Source organism: Haliotis rufescens, unplaced genomic scaffold, assembly GCF_023055435.1.
Source record: "Haliotis rufescens isolate VD_foot unplaced genomic scaffold, xgHalRufe1.0.p SCAF_9, whole genome shotgun sequence".
NCBI lineage: Eukaryota > Metazoa > Mollusca > Gastropoda > Lepetellida > Haliotidae > Haliotis > Haliotis rufescens.
The window spans coordinates 34,017,663-34,040,706 of record NW_025964383.1 but is presented as its reverse complement, the minus strand read 5'-3'; the positions used below and the strand labels follow the sequence as shown (position 1 = coordinate 34,040,706).

The 23,044-nt window shown below is 38.5% G+C and overlaps 1 long non-coding RNA gene across 1 annotated transcript; it reads right to left on the bottom strand.

The window, feature by feature from the left end:
• Nucleotides 1-1,503: 1,503 nt before the first annotated feature.
• On the bottom strand, nucleotides 1,504-19,723 carry LOC125377571. Its single transcript, XR_007219755.1, has 4 exons — nucleotides 19,605-19,723; nucleotides 5,365-5,428; nucleotides 2,552-2,833; nucleotides 1,504-1,601 (listed from the first exon to the last, which is right to left on the bottom strand). It is a non-coding gene; the product is annotated as an uncharacterized LOC125377571 (long non-coding RNA).
• Nucleotides 19,724-23,044: the final 3,321 nt, after the last annotated feature.

The window sequence follows — 23,044 nt, the reverse complement described above, 5'->3', positions numbered from 1 at the left end:
GTATACATTTGGAGCAAGTTCTGAACTTTTCAGCCGTGTATGTTATATTGTTTTCGTATTTATTTCATTTCCTGAACTCAATTTATTAGCTGTTTTATATTATTGTGAACTTTGGCCTGAAAAGCAGAGACTTGCTGAACTGATTCTTTATCATGTGCATGATATCGTTTTAAATGTTGTTTGAGATTTAACTTTTCCAAGATAAAATTACAGGACTCCGGAACATAATTCATAAACGAACGCATGTTTATGAATCTACCTCATTTACTATTTCTACCGTCAATCTGGTCATGAGTGTTTAGGTGCATCTTAGTCCTACATGGTAATTGTCATAGTCTCGCTTAATCTACTTTTATTCAGTTTTCACGTTACGAATTGAGGTGTAGGAGACGTATGCCAGTTCGTTAACAATCCAACTATAACTGATTACTTACCAGAGTTGGTATTGCTGGAAAAAAAATACAAGATAAAAATGAGACTTGAAATTGATAGTTACACACATCCGTAATACACATGATCAAAACATAATAAATGTCCAATTAAAAAATAATCATGGCTGTCCTACTTGCTGACACTGTCGGCGTTGTATGTGTAACGTATCATAACTTGACATAGATTGTACTAAAATGGTAAACAATATAATACATAGTTTTCCATATAAGTTGCTAAGGACATCCGTACGTTCGTATATATATCCATTGCAAGTGATTAAAACATTATAGCATTGTTGAAACGAAACTGTCGGAATAGCGATAATCATTATGTAAACAAGTAAAGAATAAATGATTTACAAATATGCATGTGTACTAGCTCAAGGCGAGTACTGAATGATGATTGTTGGTATTGTTGTGAAACAGGCAGTCGATTATTCTTTATAAAATAATACTAATTTGGCTTCCTGTTTGAGGGTATTTTCTTTCGCCATTAGAGATGTAGAACAGTGTAAGAGGGAGAGTAAATCTGGTGTCAATTTCTCTTTTTCACCAGTACACATTGAAATGACATGAAGCTACTGGGATCTATCGTTTGATTTGAACGTTCCATTTGGTCGCCTTTTACGGCCAGCATGTTGGTTGTTGGGGACTTACCACAACCCGGAATCCCCCGGGTAGTATATGTAGAGAGTAAGCTGTTGTGTCAATGTATGGCAGGCATGAAGTAATATGAAAGAGATAAGTGTATGCAAATTTCAGGTTTCCTTACCGATGTTTGCTGAGTCTCTGCCTGCAAAGGGAATAATTCAAGATGCAACGACCTAAACCAATGTACTGACATATATGACATGAAACGTGTATGCATATATATGCTTGATTCCTTTTTCGTCACTCTCACTTTTACGCACAAGGTTTGTAATTATAAGGTTTGTAATTATAATAATGTCAAGATATGCACTTACATGTATGAACCTTTGTCGGAATTCGGAAATAATATTGGCATAAATGATTTTCAGAATCATGGTCAGTGCACAATGAAATAGAATCGAATGCGAACTTACCGCACTTCATAGATTATAGTGACTATAAAGAGGATGGAAACAACAGTGACGGAGACGATCAAAACGATTCGTCCATTGGTTGCTTCTGGCACTTGTGGTGGATCTACTAACAGAATGAAACACCATAGAGTTATATAGAATTCCCCACAATACGTTAGAAGTAGTTGTGTATTTAATTCTCTTCAGTGTGAAATACAAATTAGAAGTAGGATGGTTAATGGACAGTAAGATATAAAACACATGCTCACAATATTTGTTTCACAGGATTACGTTTGGAATATGGGAATATTTTGTGAATAGTAGTGATAGTATGGTGAAACGCTTCGATATCGATTTTGAACTTGCCTTCAAGGTGGAATAGAATGATTTTGTTTTAACAAATCAGAAATATGATGACAATAATACATCCAGTTTTGTGTTTTTTTTATCCTTTTGCATTTGTAGAAAAAGCAGAGTAAAAATAGAAACTAAAACTGACACCTTCACGTGATACCTGGGTGGTTTATTTTTAAATGATAAGAAAATATTCCTCAATGTCAACATTCGAAATAATAATGATCTTAGAAGTAATGATTATCCAATTATGGCAAATATGCGGACCTCGCTTTCGAAATGTCACGCTTGCATTCCAAGTACCAAGTTGTCCGACTCCCCATTGTTCTCGGTGCCTTAGGTTTGGTACCTCCCAATCTGCTGACTGACATTGGGAGAGTACCCGGGTTTGCTACCAGGAATACAGCCCTTCTGACAATCTGGGTAATGCAGATGGCTACAGTGTTTGGAGTCTTCACATTCTCCGACACGTTCTTGGCGAGTTTGACTAGGCAGCGCCTGCTCGGAGAAGTCCCATTCGCTGTCTGGGCAGCGTGTAGAGGGGCAAGGGCCCTGAGCTAATGATGGGCCTAACCAGCCTGGCTGTGACGGGATCACCAAAACCCTCTTTGCTGCATTTTTTAAAAATTTGTTAATAAGATAAGTATAGGAAGAAGAAGAAGAATTTGGTGTAAATGAACCAAAGCTGAACGCATGTACATGTCAATTAATTATCGTACATACCTTCATACACGTCACACATAGCCCCTCTGTAGTTTCCTTTGCAGCCGTTTGTGCACTGACCAGTTTGTTGATTACACACATCACTAATGCAATTCTTGCTACAAGGGATAATGCATTTTTCATTATACCATCCAGGAGCACAACCCAGTAAGCATGTTCCAGAGTGTTTCTCACAATAGATATTCCCGTTAATATGAGAGCGACACTTATCATTGCAACGCTTGTCACAACGTTCTCCGTACAATCCCGGATCACAACGGTTGTCGCAAATTACTCCTGATACTGCAAAAAGACAAATTGTCATCAATTATTTGTGGAGGAACAGTTGTACATAATGCAAAATTCATTAATTAACATATTAATATATATATATATATATATATATATATATATATTATAATTCTCCGCTTGACAATATATATATATATATATATATATATATATATATATATATATATAAGCGATAATACCATTTCCATAGTCATTAGAATTGTATGATTCCGTCTATTTAATAAGCATATGTTTATGAATCACTATCAAATAGTGATGATACCAGGGGTTCGCGAAATGATGAGAGTATCATGGCCCACTGGTGGCACCCGTAACAAACTCACGTAAAGGCAAGTGATTGCATCAGACATATATATTTTGTTACTGATGCATCAAATATGGAAATGTCCTCCACATTTCTACCATAAAAACTAAACCCTTGAACGTACAGGTTCGGGTCCGGGTATAGTTTGCAGTTCTTTTGTAAGAAATACGACAATAACAACTTTTAATTATTGCAAATTCAGCATTAAATTGTCAAATCACTGTATATATGATTACTTAAAATTGTAATTTTGTTGATTTTAATTTCTTCTGTACCTGTAATAAAAAGTTGCAAGTCAAGTTTTATATGGTTTTACATAACCAGTGATAGGAAGATAGAAGATTGGTCTGGAAAGTACTTGATCAAAGAGGAAGAATAATTATTTTCTGGTATTTTCCTGATTGTACATGTTGTAAGACAAATAGCAAAATACAATTTCTACACTCGAGATGCGATAAAATAATACACCGTTAGCAACATCTGTGCCCATTTGCAGAGAGCAGTCTTAGTTACAATCGATCTTAGGCGTCAACGATCAACTTGACAATTACCATACAATTGTCCACCTGCACAAACCGATCTTAGAAAGCTTGTATTTAGCATCGCGATCTTAGTTAAGATCGAAATCTTGAACGGTAGAGGTACACATACTTAAAACTCGACTCTTGTCTACAGTTATTTCCAAACGCACACAGCTTGCTGCGCATACCAGTAATTGAAACGGTTATGACACACAACACGTTCCTCACTCTATCGCACCTTGCACAAATTATAATAAAATCCAATTATATGAATGGGATGATGGTATGTAAAATTGTCTGTAATGATTCTGTCGTGATTTAGGATTTGTGAGTTTGATATTGTAACTAGAGAAATACCTACTTATGTTTTATGAGTGAGTGAGTTTGATTTTACGCCGCTTTTATCAATATTCCAGCAATATCACGGAGGGGGATACAAGAAATGGGCTTCACACATTGTACCCATGTCGGGAATCGAATCCCGGTCTTCGGCGTGACGAGGGAACGCTTTAACCACTAGGCTATCCGACCGCCCCCATGTTTTAAGAACATATTGAAATACGAATATATACATTTATAAATTTAGCTCTAGATTTAGTGACATACTTATTATGAAAATTAAAATATACAACAATAATAATATTTCCTTATAAAATAATACGTAAATGTATGATCGGCAATTGGTTGTCATAAGGTCATTGTTTAATACGTGTCCTTTTAGGTGAGCTTTTCGTACAATGTATACGTTTTGCAGCCATAAGAAAAGAGTATATGACGGCCTTTTCAAAACATAGAAAGACAGGGGACTGTGAAGAATGCATGGAGCGAAAATGAGAATAATAAATATTATTAACGGAAAGCAGTTGTTTAATAGCAGTATAAATTATTTTTAAAAATTATGTTGATAATTAGTTTTAAAAATGGTGACATTTACTTTTGCTACTTATGACACATTTTACAAAAGTTTCAGGTGTCACATCATGTGTATATAGATTTAAGAATGAGAAAGAAATATGTATGATTTTGCATTTTAATTACTTGTATTTTATTGTAGATTATTTTAATAAACTAAAAACTAAATCATTGACACAAATGTGAAACAAAAGAGATATAGGCGGAACTCAGCGGTTTTACACCATTAATGCATTGGGCAAGGTACTCTACAGGCGACAAAGGGAAACCACTCACAACTAGAGTATAAACTAAGATTAGCTGTTCTTGTCATCCAAAAGGTCAAGGACATCATACAGTTTAATCAAATGTAAGGCACAGTTTTAATGGAAAGCAGATTATTTAGGTGAAACACTCCCTGTCTTGCACGTCATTCTGTCAAGTTTATTCTGGGACTACAACGGTCTTAGCTACTTATGAATACAGAACCAGTTGTAAGTTTCGATTGTAGCTTACAATGATTTAAGCCTACAATCGCTTTGTGCAAGTTGATGGGGATTGTAACCGAAGCCTAAAGTCGCGATCGTAAGGATTTACAATAATTGTAGCGATACGATTGGTTTGTGCAAGTGGACCCTGACCTTATCATTACTAGAAAGTTGCACAAATGTATTTGGTAATTATTTCTTAAAAAGTTTTCATTCCGTATTATGCTTGGAAATACATGTAAGCACTTCACAATAAATATTTTTCTTGGCTCCACTGGCCTCTAATAATAGAGAAGAACGAACATTCGACATACTCACCAGTTAGAATGAAAGGTAGGCAGGTAATGGCCTTTACTAAATTGACCATCGTTGACTTTCGCATCTGGAAAAGGTAAAGTTATTACTTGGCACTGATATTACAACATATCACTGAATTCAGTGAAGAATGGATCCGGGGTAGAATAGGTCTTCCGCAACCGATGCTTGCTGTAAAAAGCGACTATGCTTGTCGTAAGAGGCGAATAACGGGATCGGGTGGTCAAGCCCCCTTACTTAGTTGATGCATGTCATCGTATCCCAATTGCGTGGATCGATGTTCATGATGTCAATCACAGACTCGATTATTTACAGACCACCGTCACATAGCTGCAATATTGCTGAGTGCAGCGATAAACACCAAACAAAGAAACAAACAATGAAGAATGATTTAAATGGCTATTGTGTTTCTTCAACAACAAAAAACATTACTCCGTTTAGTCATTTATGTCTTGGTGTAAACGTATTATTATTTTTGGTCAAGTCTATTTCCTGTTTCAGACGAACAGTGTATTTAAACAATGTTTGAATGCTCTCGTTGTTTCTTCCAATCGCCCCGATGGCCTCTGCTCCTACATAATTGGATCATTCAAGTGCCCCTAGTGACAAAAAAGAGAGAACAGGAAACAGGAAATGACATTGCCACATTGATTGTAAATGTAAATAGTGGACATTCAGATCAACAATTTCCACAAACATCACAAAATACATAACAATACGTAGATCGTGTGCCACACTGATTTTCCTGTAACTGAATAATAAATATGGAAAATGCTCTTTGCTTCCTCCACAATACGTTTAGTTAAATTTTAAGTTTTATATTTTCGATCACCAAAAAGTGTTTCTTTTTAACATTTCAATTAGTACCAAAGTGAACAATCCTAAACCAAATAGGGGCGGTCGGGTAGCCTAGTGGTTAAAGCGTTCGCTCGTCACGTAGAAGACCCGGGTTCGATTCCTGACACGGGTACAATGTGTAAAGCCCATTTCTGGTGTCCCCCGCTGTGATATTGCTGGAATATTGCTAAAAGCGGCGTAAAACCATACTCACTCACACTAAACCCAAATGAAACATATTGATCATTTCCAGCACTTACTTTCTGTTCCAAAATCTTAAACAAAGTGGAGCTGAAAAAACAGATCAGAACAATTAAATAAATATTTATTTTATCTAAATTATTACAATGTAGTTCTTTCTATACATATTTTAGCCTCATCGATAAGACGTGTAACATATCATCCAAAAGATCTACTCGATCCTTAATTTGACTTTTTACTGTAAATAAAAGTCCCTTGAAATGTCATGATATATGATTATATGCTAACAGTTTCTTGCAATGGTGATAGCAAATTACTTTTTGTGTGGAAGAAATTATGAAACATTTTTGTTCCTTCTCTCGCCAATATCTTACAATATTTTAACTTTACGAAAACAAAGGCCATCAATAATATTACTGTAACCTCGCAAGGAGTATCTTCGTAGTTGTAACATTCGATTATATTGACTGTAAATTAGTTTCTTATGACGCTTTTGCAGTAATCTAATAGAAGGATCGTGATTGGTCAAGGTCAAGCAGGTGACCTAAGTCAGCGAATCATATAACAGCAATGGATTCTGTCCTCGTGTATGATATATTTGTGATTTAGACGGACCTCTTGTTGACTCCCAAAGTTGACACTGCTTTAACATCAGAAGTCACTAAAAAAGAAAACCCAACCCTACTACGATCAGTAGCTATCACTAAAATTCAAACTACCTGGGACAGCTGGGCCCATATATACACTGATGGATCCAAGAATCATTCAGTTCGCTTGCCTGATGGTCAGTCAGTATTCACGGCTGAATTGGAGGCACTTCATCATGCACTCAAACTCATTCCGGAACTTCCGGAAGCAAAGGCAGTCGTCCTATCAGACTCGCTAAGTGCACTTCGGGCCAAACACAGTCAACAATATTCTGTACGAATATACAAAACTATCGAACCAATTGCAAGGGCAACAGGTGGAGCTGTGTTGGATCCCCTCTCACATAGATATTCATGGAAATGAAAATGCAGACTCACTGGCGAAGCTAGCTCTAGACAAAGCGGATATACAGCCTATTCCCTTTAGTAAACTAGAGATAAAAAGTAAAATCAAAGCCTCCATAGCAGAAAGATGGCAAGCCCAATGGGACGCAAGTAAGATCGGCAGATGGCTATACAAAATTCAACCCAAGTTCCATCAAAAGCCGGGGCGGTCGGGTAGCCTAGTGGTTAAAGCGTTCGCTCGTGACGCCGAAGACCCGGGTTCGATTCCCGACATGGGTACAATGTGTGAAGCCCATTTCAGGTGTCCCCCGCCGTAATATTGCTGGAATATTGCTAAAAGCGGCGTAAAACCATATTCACTCACTCACTCCATCAAAAGCCAAACTCATACTCAAATGAAAGGAAATTGCTATCTCACGCCTCAGACTCGGTCACAAAAAGCACTATGACAAGGTTTGTTCATCTTGCAATCAGGCTGAAACCATTGATCACGTGTTACTAGAATGTCAAGACCATGCCCCAGCCCGGGCTAGGTTAAAACAAGAATTGCAGTTAGATCCGCTATCTGTCAAATCTCCTAAAGCCAAGAGATGCAATAGCGAAGGCCAAACTAACTCTATTTCTGAGAGATGGACAGCTACTCGAACGTATGTAAACAGAGCAGCCAAGGATAGAAATGAAACCATATCAATATAAGAAAATAGAAATCATATCAATACAAAAACAGAAATTATGTGAACACCAAACTCACAATAGATAGGTGTACCCTACTCACACACAGGAGTCCCAAAGAGGGACAGGTCAGCCGAAATTGCCTAGGCAGAAGGCGACCTCCTAAACACATGCAACAACAACAACCTCTTTGGTTAAATCATGTTATTCTGGATGTTGTAAGCCGGAAAGTTCGATCTACGTTTCAAATATGGAACTTTGTGGACATAACGTACAAGGTTACAACCTTTGACAAAGATTTCTCATGCACATAATTTGGCATTAAACATCGTGTCCGAGCCCACAAATCGAGGCGACAAATGCCGAGATGTCATTTGACTTACAGAATCGCACATAACTACACTTAATTTATTTACGAATTGCATGAAATGTCTGTATATTGCTCTTTGACATTTCAATATGGACCCGTTGTCGAAGCATGTGTCCCAGATTTTACTTTTCAATAACATTGCGGGCAAATAGTTAATACTTTTAAATCTATCGATACAATATGCTAAATTGAACTGAAATACGTATTTGTCAAACGTGATAGCTTTAATAAATGAATGATATGACAGGTAGGTTCATGATACTATATGCTATTTTGACGTGGCTGCGGTATGGCAGGTACACCGACCTGCGGTGTTGAAAGAGTTAACAAGCGGAGTACCTTGAAGTTGGGCCATGTTTCACAGTGCAAACTCAGTGTTATGATTCATTTAGCACGTTAACAACTTAAAACAAACTGCTGAAATTAAAATCAGCCCGAGAACAAATATACAACTTTGGTCCAAATTGCCTTATTTTGATTTTGCCAATCCAAACTGAAATCCCTATTCATAATTATGCATAATGAGAAACGTGTAATTCACGTGAATGAAGAAACATATTAGCAAGAGGAGAAGCACAATTTGTATATATTGGGATGCTTATTGCCAAAATATCTTTTCCCCAAGTTTCACATCATTATTATCAATGATGAATTACAGCATTTCACATATTGTTTTCTCAATAAACTTCAGATGACAGTTCCCCTGACCCCTTGAAGATAGCGACGTAACTATCCATCGTCACCACCTACAGTGACAAGGATCAAGAAATTTGTACACATTCTCTCTAAATCCCTTACAGCTAACAAAATAGGAATCTGATTTAAACAGCAGAAAATCCACTTCGGTAAAATAAAACATGCTCATAAAGGATTTCAGATAATCTTCCCCAATCACGGCCTCATTTAACACAAATCTTTCAATTTACGGTAACCCACCAAACCCAAACTGGCAACTTTTCACTCCAGGAGTAATTAGGGTAAACCCAAAAGAAACTAACGAAGACCTAGAAATGTACACTAAAGACGCTAACAAAAATCAGGATATGTACCCTCACCCCAAAATCGCAAGCACACGTAGAATAACATCAAACAGAACCGGTATAATATCTCCAACTCCAATAGTCATCGTAAATTTCCATGAATCCGCAAAACACCCAGAAGTCCCAAAGTTTTTGTCCTTCGGAGCAAAAACCAAACTAGAAGTCAAACCCTACATTACACACGTCAAACAATGTTCAAACTGTCCCCAGTACAACCACACAGCTAATCAATATAAATTTCAAAAATCTAAATGTAAAACATGCGCGCAAACAAACTGCCCAGGGACATGCACACCCTGGTGCCTTCACTGTAAAAGCATAAACCACTCCTCACTCTCCAATCAATGCCCACACAGACACACCCTAACACAACAGGCCAACAAACACATTAACATAGACACGGCCAAACTGCAAACTAAAAGACAAAAACCGCATACATCCAAACCTCTCCTACCCACACCTCAACCAAACAACATCCCCTACACACACATAAATAAACTCCCAGACTCTGTATGGGACAACACCTCGCAAGGAGCACACCCTGCAATCAAAACACCCATCCCTCACACCCTCCACACATCCACTCCACAATTCTCCCCCATACCACCCGCAGTCGCAACATCCACACCCGCACGCAAAACAAATCGCAATCCTACCACCATACCACATCCCAGCACCAAACACACCACAGCCTCCATGGCAGCAACAACTCAACCCAAGCAAGCACAACCCGAAAACCCAGACAGTAGGTAAACTACAGCAAGACCAAACATACAAACTCAAACACAACCATGCACGCAAACCACCCCCATGGAGTGTGAGGAAACTAAAACTAATCAAATCGAAGACAACGAATATAAAACCACGGAGGAGACTAACGAAATCACCTACTCAGCCCCCCAAATACCAAAATTCTCTAAACGCAAAATCCCACCACTATCAAATAACAAACTAAACAACCTAACTGTCCTACTTGCTTACATGCTGAAGGAAATAAACCCAAACGCTAGCACTAAATCCCTCCACGCAGTAGTCTTTAAATTAATATTAACAACACACACATACGAGGCCTTCAGCCTTAGCCTAAGAGCTGCAACCGCAATAAACTAAACCCTAAAAACCAAAAACCAAAAACCAAAAACCAAACCACTAAGCCCCCAATAATGGAAGGTCTAAATATTTTTCAGTGGAACGCCAACGGACTCACCTCCCAGGGCCATGAATTAAAAAATAAATTTAAACAAGATAAAGGCCCACATATTGCTTGCATTCAGGAAACCAAATTCTCCAAAAAATCCAAATTCACACTACCAAACTATAACTCAGTTAGAACAGACCGAACCAAAACAAAAACAGGTAGGGCCGCAGGAGGCCTAATATATATATCAGGGAAGACATAAACTACGAAGAAATAAAGATAAATACACCAAACCTGGAAGCTAACGGCATTCAAATTACAATAAACAATAAAAAGATAAACATCATAAATATATACCATTGGGTAGAACAAAAAGTCCAACCTAAGGATCTAAATAAGCTTCTCCAAATAAGCAACAAATCCACGATATTTCTAGGAGATTTCAACGCTCACCATCCTATCTGGAACATAGATGACAAAATAGATAATCATTGGAAACTAATTTCCGAATGGATAGAAAAAAACGACCTAGTACTCCTAAATAACGACCAACCCACGATTTACGATACAATAAACCAAAAAATGTCGGCTACCGACCTAACTATATGCACCGCAGATCTGGCCCAAAGTACTCAATGGGAAGTACACGATGTCCCACTAGGTAATGATCAGCCCCATAAACATAACTATAGGCGATACAAACGTACCAATCCAAACAGAAAATCAGGACCCAAAATTCCGTTATAACCAAGCTAACTGGGACCAATTTCAAGAAATCTGCAATCAGGCTAACTTAAACGAAATAGAATTAATGATCCAGACATCTACTGCAAAAACTTAACAGACTACATAATAAACGCAGCCAAAACCTCCATTCCATTTAAAACAACTAAAACAGGCAAACCTTCGGTACCATGGTGGAACGAAGAAATAGAACACACTAGACGAAAACGTAAATCAGCTTTCATAAAAGTCAAACGCGAGTATAAACATCTAAAAATAGCTCACAAACTAAACCACCAAGTTCAAAGTCTAATCAAAACAGCTAAAACTAGAGACTAGAAAAAAATTGTGAAGAAATAAATAACCGTACAGACGCCAGAACGGACTGGCGCAAAATCCACGCCATTAGAGGCTTAAAACGTCACAAAAAAAACCTAACATAAATAACTCAACAAACCCCGCCGAAAAGGTAAATAACCTCGCCAACCACTTTTCGGTCGTAAGCAGTAACAGCAACTTCAGCCAAATATTCCAAGAAAAAACTAAAACAGTAAACAAAATCACCAAAGAACCAAATAATGATAACCTAGAAATAAACCTCCCATACACAATGGAGGAGCTACTCTACGTCATCCAAAGCAGGAAAAAGGGCACAGCCCCAGGATTGGACCTAACTTCCTACCAAATAATTAAAAAAACTCCCCCTTAAACTACTCCAGGCACTAATTAAACTATACAATCTCATATATCTAAACGGACAGGTAATACAAAAATTACAAAAAATAGGACTCAAAGGTCAAATAATTAATTACATTCAGGACTTCCTAAACAATCGTAAAATAACCGTGGGTATTTCCCCTAGAAAAAGGCACTCCCCAGGGCAGTATCCTCAGCCCCACACTCTTCAATATATTGATAAATGATCTATTCGGGGGCCTATCCCCCAAAGTTAACACATCTAAATTCGCTGATGACGGAGCCCTCTGGATCCGCACCAAAAGTATAAAAATCCCCCAAGACTTACTACAAAAATCCCTAAATAAAATCCAACTATGGTCTGACGAATGGGGCTTCTCCCTAAACCCGGAAAAACTACTTGAATAGTATTTAAACATAAAAATATGAAACCTGCCTTCCCAAAACTCCTCCTAAACAACAACCCAATCAAATTTCAAAAGCAAATCAAATTCCTAGGACTAATCTTTGATGAGCATCACAGCTGGGATGCTCACATCAAAGAACTCGTAACTAAGTGCAGTAAGGATCTAAATACTCTAAGATGTCTCACGGGTTCCAACTGGGGAGCCGCTAAACCAAATCTGCTCTCACTATACATATCGCTAATTCGATCAAAAATAGACTACGGCTGCGCCATTTACAACACCCTAAACAACTCACTAAATAAAAAACTAAACTCCATCAAATATCAAGCCCTAAAACTCATCACCCGAACGCAAAAAGGCACCTCTCTAACATCACTCCAGGCCCTAACAGGAGAAACCCCACTTGAATTACGTGGGGAGTAACTTACCCTAAACTTCTGGACAGCCTCTCAATCAAACCCTCTAATCGAAAACACCCTACAAAGTAACATCAGCCCTAAAAAACAAACATCAGCAAAACAATACCCCCTCCTCACCCCAATCTCACAAAGAATTACTCAGTATCTAAAAGAGCACCAACTCAATAATCACAAACAAAACACCAAACCCCCAAAAGCCTTCACTCTTTAACTCCAAATACCAAAGATAGACACATCACTATCCAACATCTTAAACAAACAAACAGACCCCAACATAGCCAAAACCACCTCACTCGCATACATTCACGAGACTTGGCCAAATTGGTGCCACATCTACACAAACGGATCTTCAGATCCGATCTCCAAACACACAGGTTTCGGAGTACACGCCTCACAACCAAATAAACAAACCAAATCATACCGACTTCCAAACAACCAATCCATATTTACAGCCGAACTTATGGGCATGGCCACAGCCCTCAATAGCCAACAAACTAGAAACTATCAAAACATCCTTACCCTAACAGACTCCCTCAGCGGTCTCCAGGCACTCCAAAATAAAAACATAAAAAACCACCCAAAACTAATTAACCAAATACTTAAAAGCACAAGCTAACTAACTAAAGCTGGGAAAAACATCCAATTTTTTTGGATCCCTGCCCATGTAGGCATTTTTGGCAACGAAAAAGCAGACGAAGCAGCTAAACAATCCCTTAAAATCCCAAATATAAGCCTTAACCTACCAATGTCTAAACCTGAAATCAAAAGTAATAAAAAACCTAAAAAAATGGCATACTAACTTCCTAAACTCAGACTGTCAAATCAGGAAAGTATTAAAAAAACACTTAAACAAACCAAAAGTACTACACCCCTCCAAAAAATAGACAGGGTCATAACAAAGCTTCTCCAGCTAGACCACCTTAAACAAATTAAACGACACGCAACAGGAACCTGCCCACACTGCACCCAACAAGAAACCCCAGAACACCTCTTATACACTGCACTCGTTACCAGACACATAGAACAACTCTACAAACCTCACTACACCTACAGCAAGGACTTACTCTAGATAAAATCCTAAACCCATTAAATAACTTAACGCATTTCAAAGCCCTAGGCGTATACCTACTTAAAACAGATCTATTAAACCGCATCTAAAAAACATCCAACTCACTAATACACCCTAAACTACATACATAAACAACCATACACCCAACACGGCTCCCGTAGCTCCTCCCCGCCTTGGCATCAATTCAAAATCTCAAAATCTCAAAATTACAATCATAAGCAACCCATAAAGCCCCATTCCTGGTTGCACACACCCCTTTTCATTCCCTTTTCGAACTTCACTAAATGGCCTGGCGGGTCCGTGTGTGAAATACGCTCTCAGTCGAAAAGCGCACGTACAATCTCCAGTATAAGTAAGTAAGTAAGCAATTGCAATGTGGTTTTCTTTTCTCAAAATGAAAACATATCTTTCAATTCTGATTTTGAAAACAGTTCATATATCACCATTGTCTGTGTCGGTTTTCATAAACCAAACGAATTTTCACAGCAAAAAAAACAAACACTATGCATTTCTATTTAATTAATTCCGGTCTCCGGCATCTCTTTTCAATGACACACGGTTGGTTTAGACGGCGCAGTTCGCTGTGCGTCTCCTAGCCGTACCAGAAAACTATGTTCGCATGTTCGTATCCCAGCAGCAAACACATACATCACACTGAAAAATTTCCTCCCACCTCAAGATGACACGCTGTGAAATAACTGAAATATTGTTCAAAGCGGCGTCGCGATCAAACCACAGGTCACGGGGAGTCCTTGGATGGGTGACCGTGTTCGTCTGCTTGGCTCCTGAGAGTTTCAAGGGTAACTCATGTGGTGTCTCTTTGGGCAAGAGACTTTTTTCGAAATATGCCACTGTTCAGCCAGCAGTGAATGGGTACCCGGTAAGATGATATGACACAATATGGCTGTTAACCTTCCAGCGCATCACAGGCAGCTTAGGTCGTCAATATACTCCCCTTGGATATGAGAATGACCGGGGTAATAATACGTCTTGAGCATGATATTCAGCATGAAAAAAAGTGCCCTACTAATGGACTATTATTGTTATTATAAATAAACTCGCTGAAATCGATGAATTCGCTGTGCAGAGTGGCGTCCCCTAGGCGTGCCAGAACCATATGAGGGTGTGTTCAAATTCTCGGTTCGTCCTGATTATGTTTCTTGTTTTGGACCTAAATCACTTCTGACTATCCTCACACAACAAGCTGACATGCCATAACTGAAGTTCTGTTCAGAGCGGCGTTAAACAATACTCATTCACTCACGAATTTCACAAAAATAGTTTTTCTATATCTATGTTTGAATCATATATACTTAATCGGAGTTAATGCCTCAAACTTCAGTTAACCGACGACCCTTTAACTCACAGACTTAGCTCCTTCACGGACGTATGTATGCACATTTTGTAATTGTTGTGACTCGCGTTCGTTCACTTGGCGCATTCATCTACAACCAAGATGTTATGAAAATAAATTGAAAATAAGCCGTGACATTTTGAATTACATAACAAAGCAAGTTTTCGTATGTGTTCTTTTGTATCGAATGTATAATTTAATTTGATTGGCTGAATGTGAACTGGTTCTTCTTAATCCTATGAAAACAAACTGAATTGCTGTGGATGTAAGTGTATTCTGTAGTATTTGCTTACGAATAAGTAGTAATTAGGTCAACTGCCATTTGGTTGTGTTTGAAATGGTGTTAAACCCCAAAATAGGCTATATTAAATTGACCTTAGGGTTTAAAACTTGTATGTCTGTGTGGGTACAGGATCATTTTGATACTTGCTTTTTAATATAATCAGAGTATGTGTGTGTGTGTGTGTGTGTGTGTGTGTGTGTGTGTGTGTCTGTGTGTGTGTGCCTGTGTGCGTGTGTGTCTGTGTTCTATCCCTTGCAATCATTTTCCAAAGCTCATCTTTCTTCTGACGATCATGTCATTTATATTTCATGATCCCCTGCTTGTTTTGAAGAGTATATATCTCATGTATAGGTCATGTGAATAAAAAAAGTATCAACGCCAGAGAATAACTTCTCGACTTTAAAAGATGGAGTATTGAAGATGAATATAATTCACAATTTTCGTTCGTTGTAAGTCCTGGTGGTACATGTGTTATGCAATAGCCTGTGACAGGACCGAAACCCTAGAAACTCTCAGGAGCCAAGCATCCGAACACGGTCACCCATCCAAGCAGACACGCTTTGAAATAAATGAATTTTTGTTTAAAGCGGCCTTAAATCAAACATCTACCCGGCATTTAATCGATTACTTCCATGAAGGGAGTAGCGTCCCCTTGGCGTACCAGAAACCTGTGATCGTGGGTTCGCGCCCCTCCATACACAATAGGGTTTTTTCCTCCCACATCAAGCTGGCAGCCTGTGATATAACTGAAATATTGCTCAAAGTGGCGTTAAACCAAAATCGCTCACCCGCTACAATTCATGAATCCCATGCACAGAGTCGCGTCCCCTATATATATGATTTCGAGTTCCCGACTCGCCCTGATTATTGTCCCCCGCCGCGCGAAAGCGCGAAGCGGGGGATATAGTATTTACGACCGTCCGTACGTACGTCCCACCTGTTTGTTGCCGCGATATCTCAAGAACTAATCGCAGGATTGTCTTCATATTTGGAACTATGGTGTATAAACAGACACCGCAGACACCAGTCGGTTTTGGTGACCTTGATCTCATTTTCAAGGTCACAGCAGGCAAATCTGCTTTTGGAGTTGGAAAACTGTGTTGCCGCGATATCTCAAGAACTAAACACTGGATTGTTTTCATATTTGGAACTATGGTGTATATGAAGACTCCAGTCGGTTTTGGTAGCCTTGACCCTAATTTCAAGGTCACAGCAGGCAAATCTGCTTTTGGAGTTGGAAAACGGTTTTGCCGCGATATCTCAAGAACTAATCGCTGGATTGTCTTCATATTTGGTACTATGGTGTATATACAGGCGGGGGACATTTCGTCACTTTGTGACAAATACTTGTATTTCTTGCTTTTGACCTGCCGTATATTCTCGATTAATCGCTCGGCCGAATATCACTTATAACGAAACCACGCTGAGAGAGCTTGGTCAATTTAGAAGGTATTTCAAAATATTTTTTACGATGTCTCCATTTGAATCCTTTATACCTAATACATCAAACTTCGCAGCAACCCATGCTTGTCGTAAAAGGCGAGTATTCTTGTCTTAATGGGCGATCGGGTGTTCAGGCTCGCTGACTAGTTGATGCATGTTATCGTATCCTAATTGCGTGGATAGATGCTCATGATGTCATTCAATGGATTTTCTGGTCCAGACTCAATTTCTTTTACAGAGCGCCGTCATATAGGTGCAATATTGCTGAGTGCGGCGTTAAACAACAAACAAACAAACTTTCTTTGCGGACGTATACGTACATATGCGTATATGAAATTGTTGTGACTGATTTCATCCATGGGCGCATTGACCTATAATTAAAGACCATGTTGACTTAAAATTTTGAATGTAAGCAGAAATTGATAAAAGCGCGACATCAGTTGCGTGTATTGAAACCTTTTGATTTTACGCAATTCAGTTATGAAATGATTTCGGTGGAAGAGAAGTTAGCTCCCTTATGTATGGCAGTGATTCATTAACACACGCTCATGATATAGCTGGAATCGTACAGTCGTTTTTGACAAATATTTCTAACGAATATGTAACGGGTTTTGTGGCCTCTATTTGCAGTCAGCTCGTACGACAAGCATGATTCACGTCTTCCGTCCCTGAATCACAGCCATTGTTAAGCAAAACGTTTTCTCAAAAGTAAATCCTTGATCATGGTAAGCAGACTTTTATTGCATGGAAAATACGTGTTAGATAACAACACCAATATAAGCGAAAAAGCTTGCAATTTACAATGCTCTAATTACATAACTAACACATGTGTTTTCATGATAAACAAATATATTCTTTCATAGATTACATCAACACTACTTCACAGGGTTTTGTATACACGACGTTCCTCTATCACCCGTGAAAACAAACGACTGTTTTACTGTGTGCAATATACTATTATTTTAACAAACGAATCAAGACACAGACAGATTCCAGCGAGGGGGAAACGAACGAGTGATTAAACCCTCATATGTTAAATACTGCACAAAGCTGGGCTCATATCACTGCTACGTGTAATGAATAACTTTATTTCATGTACTATATCAAAATAGACACAGGTCACACGACACCGCCAAGGGGCCGTACGTATTCACAGGTAACGAACCCGTGAAGTACTGACGATGTTTATATTCTGAGACATTTCAACGTATCGGAAATCAATATGAAACACTTTAGTACCTGTCCTGGTTCCTCAAACTTTCTTCAATGAATATATATTACCATGAACGGACATTTAAAAATTCGTAGCAGCTATTGCTCTCGATGTAACTTACACTTGGAAATAGTTTCGGTTGTTTGTTGTTTAACGCCACAGTCAAGCTATATGAAGGCGGCCTCTAAACCGTGTGCCATGTCTAGCATTGATTATTGTGATGCTGTTTGACACTTTCCGTTGGTAGGAAATACCGATTAAGATATGTTTGTTTGTTTGTTGTTTAACGCCGCACCGAGCAATATTCCAGCTATATGGCGGTGGTCTGTTAGTAATCGAGTCTGGACCAGACAATCCAGGGATTGACACCATGAGCATCGATCCACGCAATTGGGATACGATGACATGCATCAACCAAGTCAGCGAGCCTGATCACCCGGTCTGGCATTGCTTATTGTAGTGCGGTTTGACAGTTTCAGTTGGTGGGAAATACGACGACGTCAGAATAAGATATGTACCTATTATACTAACATGTATATAAATACAAATGTTCTTTATATTCTAGTAATGTAATCAACAATTACTGTTATATAATTAAATTTCCGTTGTGTTGTTGTGACAAATGACTTCCGGACAGAAATGTATCTACAACTGTAATATTTCCACAAACGGCAAAACTCACATCTGGACAGAACTCATAATTGATCATATATAATGCATTTAAATGACACATATAACTGTCAACAAAGTTGAACGAACAAAACAAGTTTGAAGCTAAAAATTCGGGAAGAAGATGATCCGTCCTACTTTCGTTTTTAGAGGGGCGGTCGGGTAGGTAGTGGTTAAAGCCGAAGACCCGGGTTCGATTCCCGACATGGGTACAAAGTGTGAAGCCCATTTCTGGTGTCCCCCGCCGTGATATTGCTGGAATTTTGCTAAAAGCGGCGTAAAAACCATACTCAGTCAGTCAGTCAGTCAGTCGTTTTTAGATTTGGTTTGTTGTTTAACGCCGGACTCGGAAATATTCTAGCTATATGATGGCAGTCTGTAAATAATCGAGTCTGGACCAGACAATCCAGTGATCATGAGCATCGATCCACGCAATTGGGATCGATGACATGCATCAACCAAGTCAGCGAGCCTGACCACCCGATCCCGTTAGTCGCCTTTTACGACAAGCATAGTCACCTTTTTCGTCAAGCATGGGTTGCTGAAGACCTGTTCTATCCCGGAATCTTCACGGGTCCTTCGTTTTTAGAAATAGACACAAAAACTGTAATTACTTAATAATTATCAGTTCAAGGTAACGACCTATAATGTCACTATTATAAACTTTAAGTAATTATGCTCAGTGTATACCCTGATGGATATTAATATTTCACTTACCAGGTTCTCAATTAGGAATTAATTAACATCCGTTATAACATCTGAGCAGAGAACGTGAATCCATTACAAGCACGAACTACATGTATATGTTTTCGTTCCCGTCCCTTTCCACAGTCCGATTCACACTGGGGCGCAGTGGGCTTTATGATTGTCCTATGCCTGCGAGTGTTTCTTTGTTAGGAGCTGTGTGTCACACATGAACAGGTGTGCTGCACGTCTAAATTTAGACCATTTGGCATTCCAAACAAGTACACATGTTTAACAGGTGTGCTGCACGTCTAAATTTAGACTATTGATAACCAAACGAGTTCCTCGGCTTACTAAAATTTTATTGTGAATTTCATTCCAAAAATTAGGTCCCTTATTATAAAGGGACAAATCTCAGACCTATACTGGAGTGGAAGCCTTTACTTGAATGAATCTTTTAACAAATACTAATTAAGTTAGATCTTTACTGCTTGGGCAGGACACAACAATATGTTCCCGACATAAAACATTATAACATAGTTAATTAGATGAAATTGTCGTGTAAGGAGTCCTGATGTTTAGAATACAAGATGGAGAGTATATATAATTCTTTATACACAACATTTCGAGGCTACTTCTTGCCCATTCATCCTGTGAATGAAACAAAGATTTATACAAGTAGCTATGTGACAGAGTCGTACGGGAAATAAGGGAAGACCGATAGCAAGGGACAGGAAATATATTCAAAACGTACTATGAATGATTAAGTAAAAAAACAGAGAAGCATAAACACACAAGGTCAAAAACGTCATTAAAGCACACCATTGGAAAATATATAAAATTATATACTAATTACACTATGTACTTCTATTTCCGAAATTATTTATATGATTTTGTTTGTTTGTTGTTTAACGCCGCACTCGGAAATATTCTAGCTATATGACGGCAGTCTGTAAATAATCGAGTCTGGACCAGACAATCCATTGATTGACAACATGAACATCAATCCACGGCGCGGAATTGGGATACGATGACATGTATCAACCAAGTCAGCGAACCTAACCTACCGGTCCCGTTAGTCGCCTCTAACGATGAGGATAATCGCCTTTTACGGCAAGCATGGGTTACTTTAGACCTATTCTACCCCGGATCTTCGCTGGTCTAAAAAGTAAAGATAAATAAAGTATTGTTTGAAACTCGTCAAAATCAGCTGACAAATGTTGAAGCGACATTTCGTTACGTTTTTGGGTGTGCAGAATTGCAAAGCAACAAGCGTTAAACATGCACAGAATGTTCAATTTGTAATTAACACAATGCAGCTGATCTGTTCTGCCAAATATACACTAATCTGGCATACTTTCAGTATAAGTCAAACATATATGTGCGTTCTTAGATTCTCGCGGATAAAAATCTTCGACCATTTGGGGAGTTCGTCCTATATCCAAAATAGTTGTAAAATGATTAAAATATTAGTCACTCGACTACGTGTCTTGCCTCATGTTGGTAGGGTTAAGATCAATAACATTCATTTACTACAACCCCTTATTTGATTACCAGTATCTAGAGAAACACAATCACCGGCCCCATTTCACTTGTATCAATATCATGGTAAATGTGTTCAGAGTTGCGTTGTTTCGAAGCTGTAGCAACATCTGCGTCAGGTCGGAAGTTTTCTTCTCTTTCATCCATACTCTGTGAACAGCTCCCTTCGTCCTGGTAGTGGGATCTATAATAAATCAGATAAAGATCACTTTATATAAATTAAGTAGGCGAAATAAGGGTCACCGGAACATTTGTTTCATTATGCCACATATTACATGTGACTGTATTTGAGTTAGGCAGTGGTTTTGGTTTCTCTCCGCTTATATAAAAAAATAATAATATATATAATATTAAAGCTATATGAAAGAAATGGGATGCACACATTGCATCGGCAGTTCGGGCTTCTGTTTTAGCCCTCAAGGTCCACCCCTTTACCCTGGTGTTTTTTTGTATTTTTAGTTATAGGTGAGGTGATATGTGGTGAGGTGAGGTGTGTGTGTGTGTTGGGGGGGGGGGGGGGGGGGGGCGGCGCGGTGCTAGTCCGGACTAATGCATATGTCAACTTTGTAGTATATATCAAGTCGCAGTTAAACATGAATACCCCATTCAGACAATGTATACTCACTCCGAGCCGACACGTCCTTGGTTTAGCCCCCAAACAAGTATCAAATAGATGCGATAGAAAACGAATTTCGTCAAATTTCATTTATAAATACTTAAGTTCAGTCATGTGTCAGAGGAATTCTGCGATCAGCCTAAAATTATCCTCATTGTTTTCTTTTCTCAGCACCAAATTTTTTGATTTAATTAAAGTGGCAGGCGACGAAAACCTGAGATGAGTTATGCTCCCCTCCCACGAGCAATGTTACAACTTAAAATATATTCAACTCACACACTCACTCCCTGAATGTAGAACGATTGCTATAAATAATGTTTTCCTCACGCGATAACCATGTTTGTCAACGCGGTGCATATAGGAATTTCTGTTTGAGTTATCAAATAAGCCCAACTGATTATTGTTGATAACCTAGTTTTGTTCAAATGCCACATTGAGGGGCTTTCAAAAAGTAAGAAAACATTTCCCTGTGTAATTGTGATCCCAGCAGATCACACACCTGAATGTGTTTCTGTGAAACGACATAATGCATACAGTATTAATGTTTGAAAATAACAAAAGCCAACACGAATGCATAGTTCACAGTTACCCGGCATTAGAAAGCACAACAATTACCATGTATCAGGAATGTATACAACATATTTTGATAAAGATTATTCTATGAAACACATTAATATCCTTTCATTGAAGCAGATAGTGTTTATCTTAATGGATATTAATTTCACATTTCCGAAATTATGATCGAAAAGGGCGTTATTTGACATTGCACATACCATTTCAAATGTGGATTAAGAAATTATAATTATAATTTTACTTAAATTAGTTTTGTTTTACCGCCAATCTTGTCGTCACCGTTATGAGGATGAGGAGGGGTGAAATAGGGACTAACGTCGCATTCAAGATTATTCCATGTAAATGTATGTGTGGATGTTTGTACTAGTCCGGATTAATGTCCATAGGAGATGTTACATCGGTTAATGTTTGACAATCTCAAATAAAATTATCGGACGCTGTATAAACATTCTTGGCGTCCTTTTTGAGAGTGTACTCGCAATGGAACAACATATCTCATAGATCTGCAGATCATGCCATTTACACCTTAGAAGTATCGGAGCAGTCAGACTCGATTACTGCAATAGTCTACTTTGTAACATCTCTAAGCAGATTGTGTCAAGGATTGTGTCAAGAAGCAAAGAAGCAAAATGTCAGCGCATATAACACATGTGCTCCCAGTTGAAGCCCGAATTCAGTTCAAGATTGTGACCTTAACGTACCACTGCTACAACAGGTCAGCACCTCCCTACTTATCTGACCT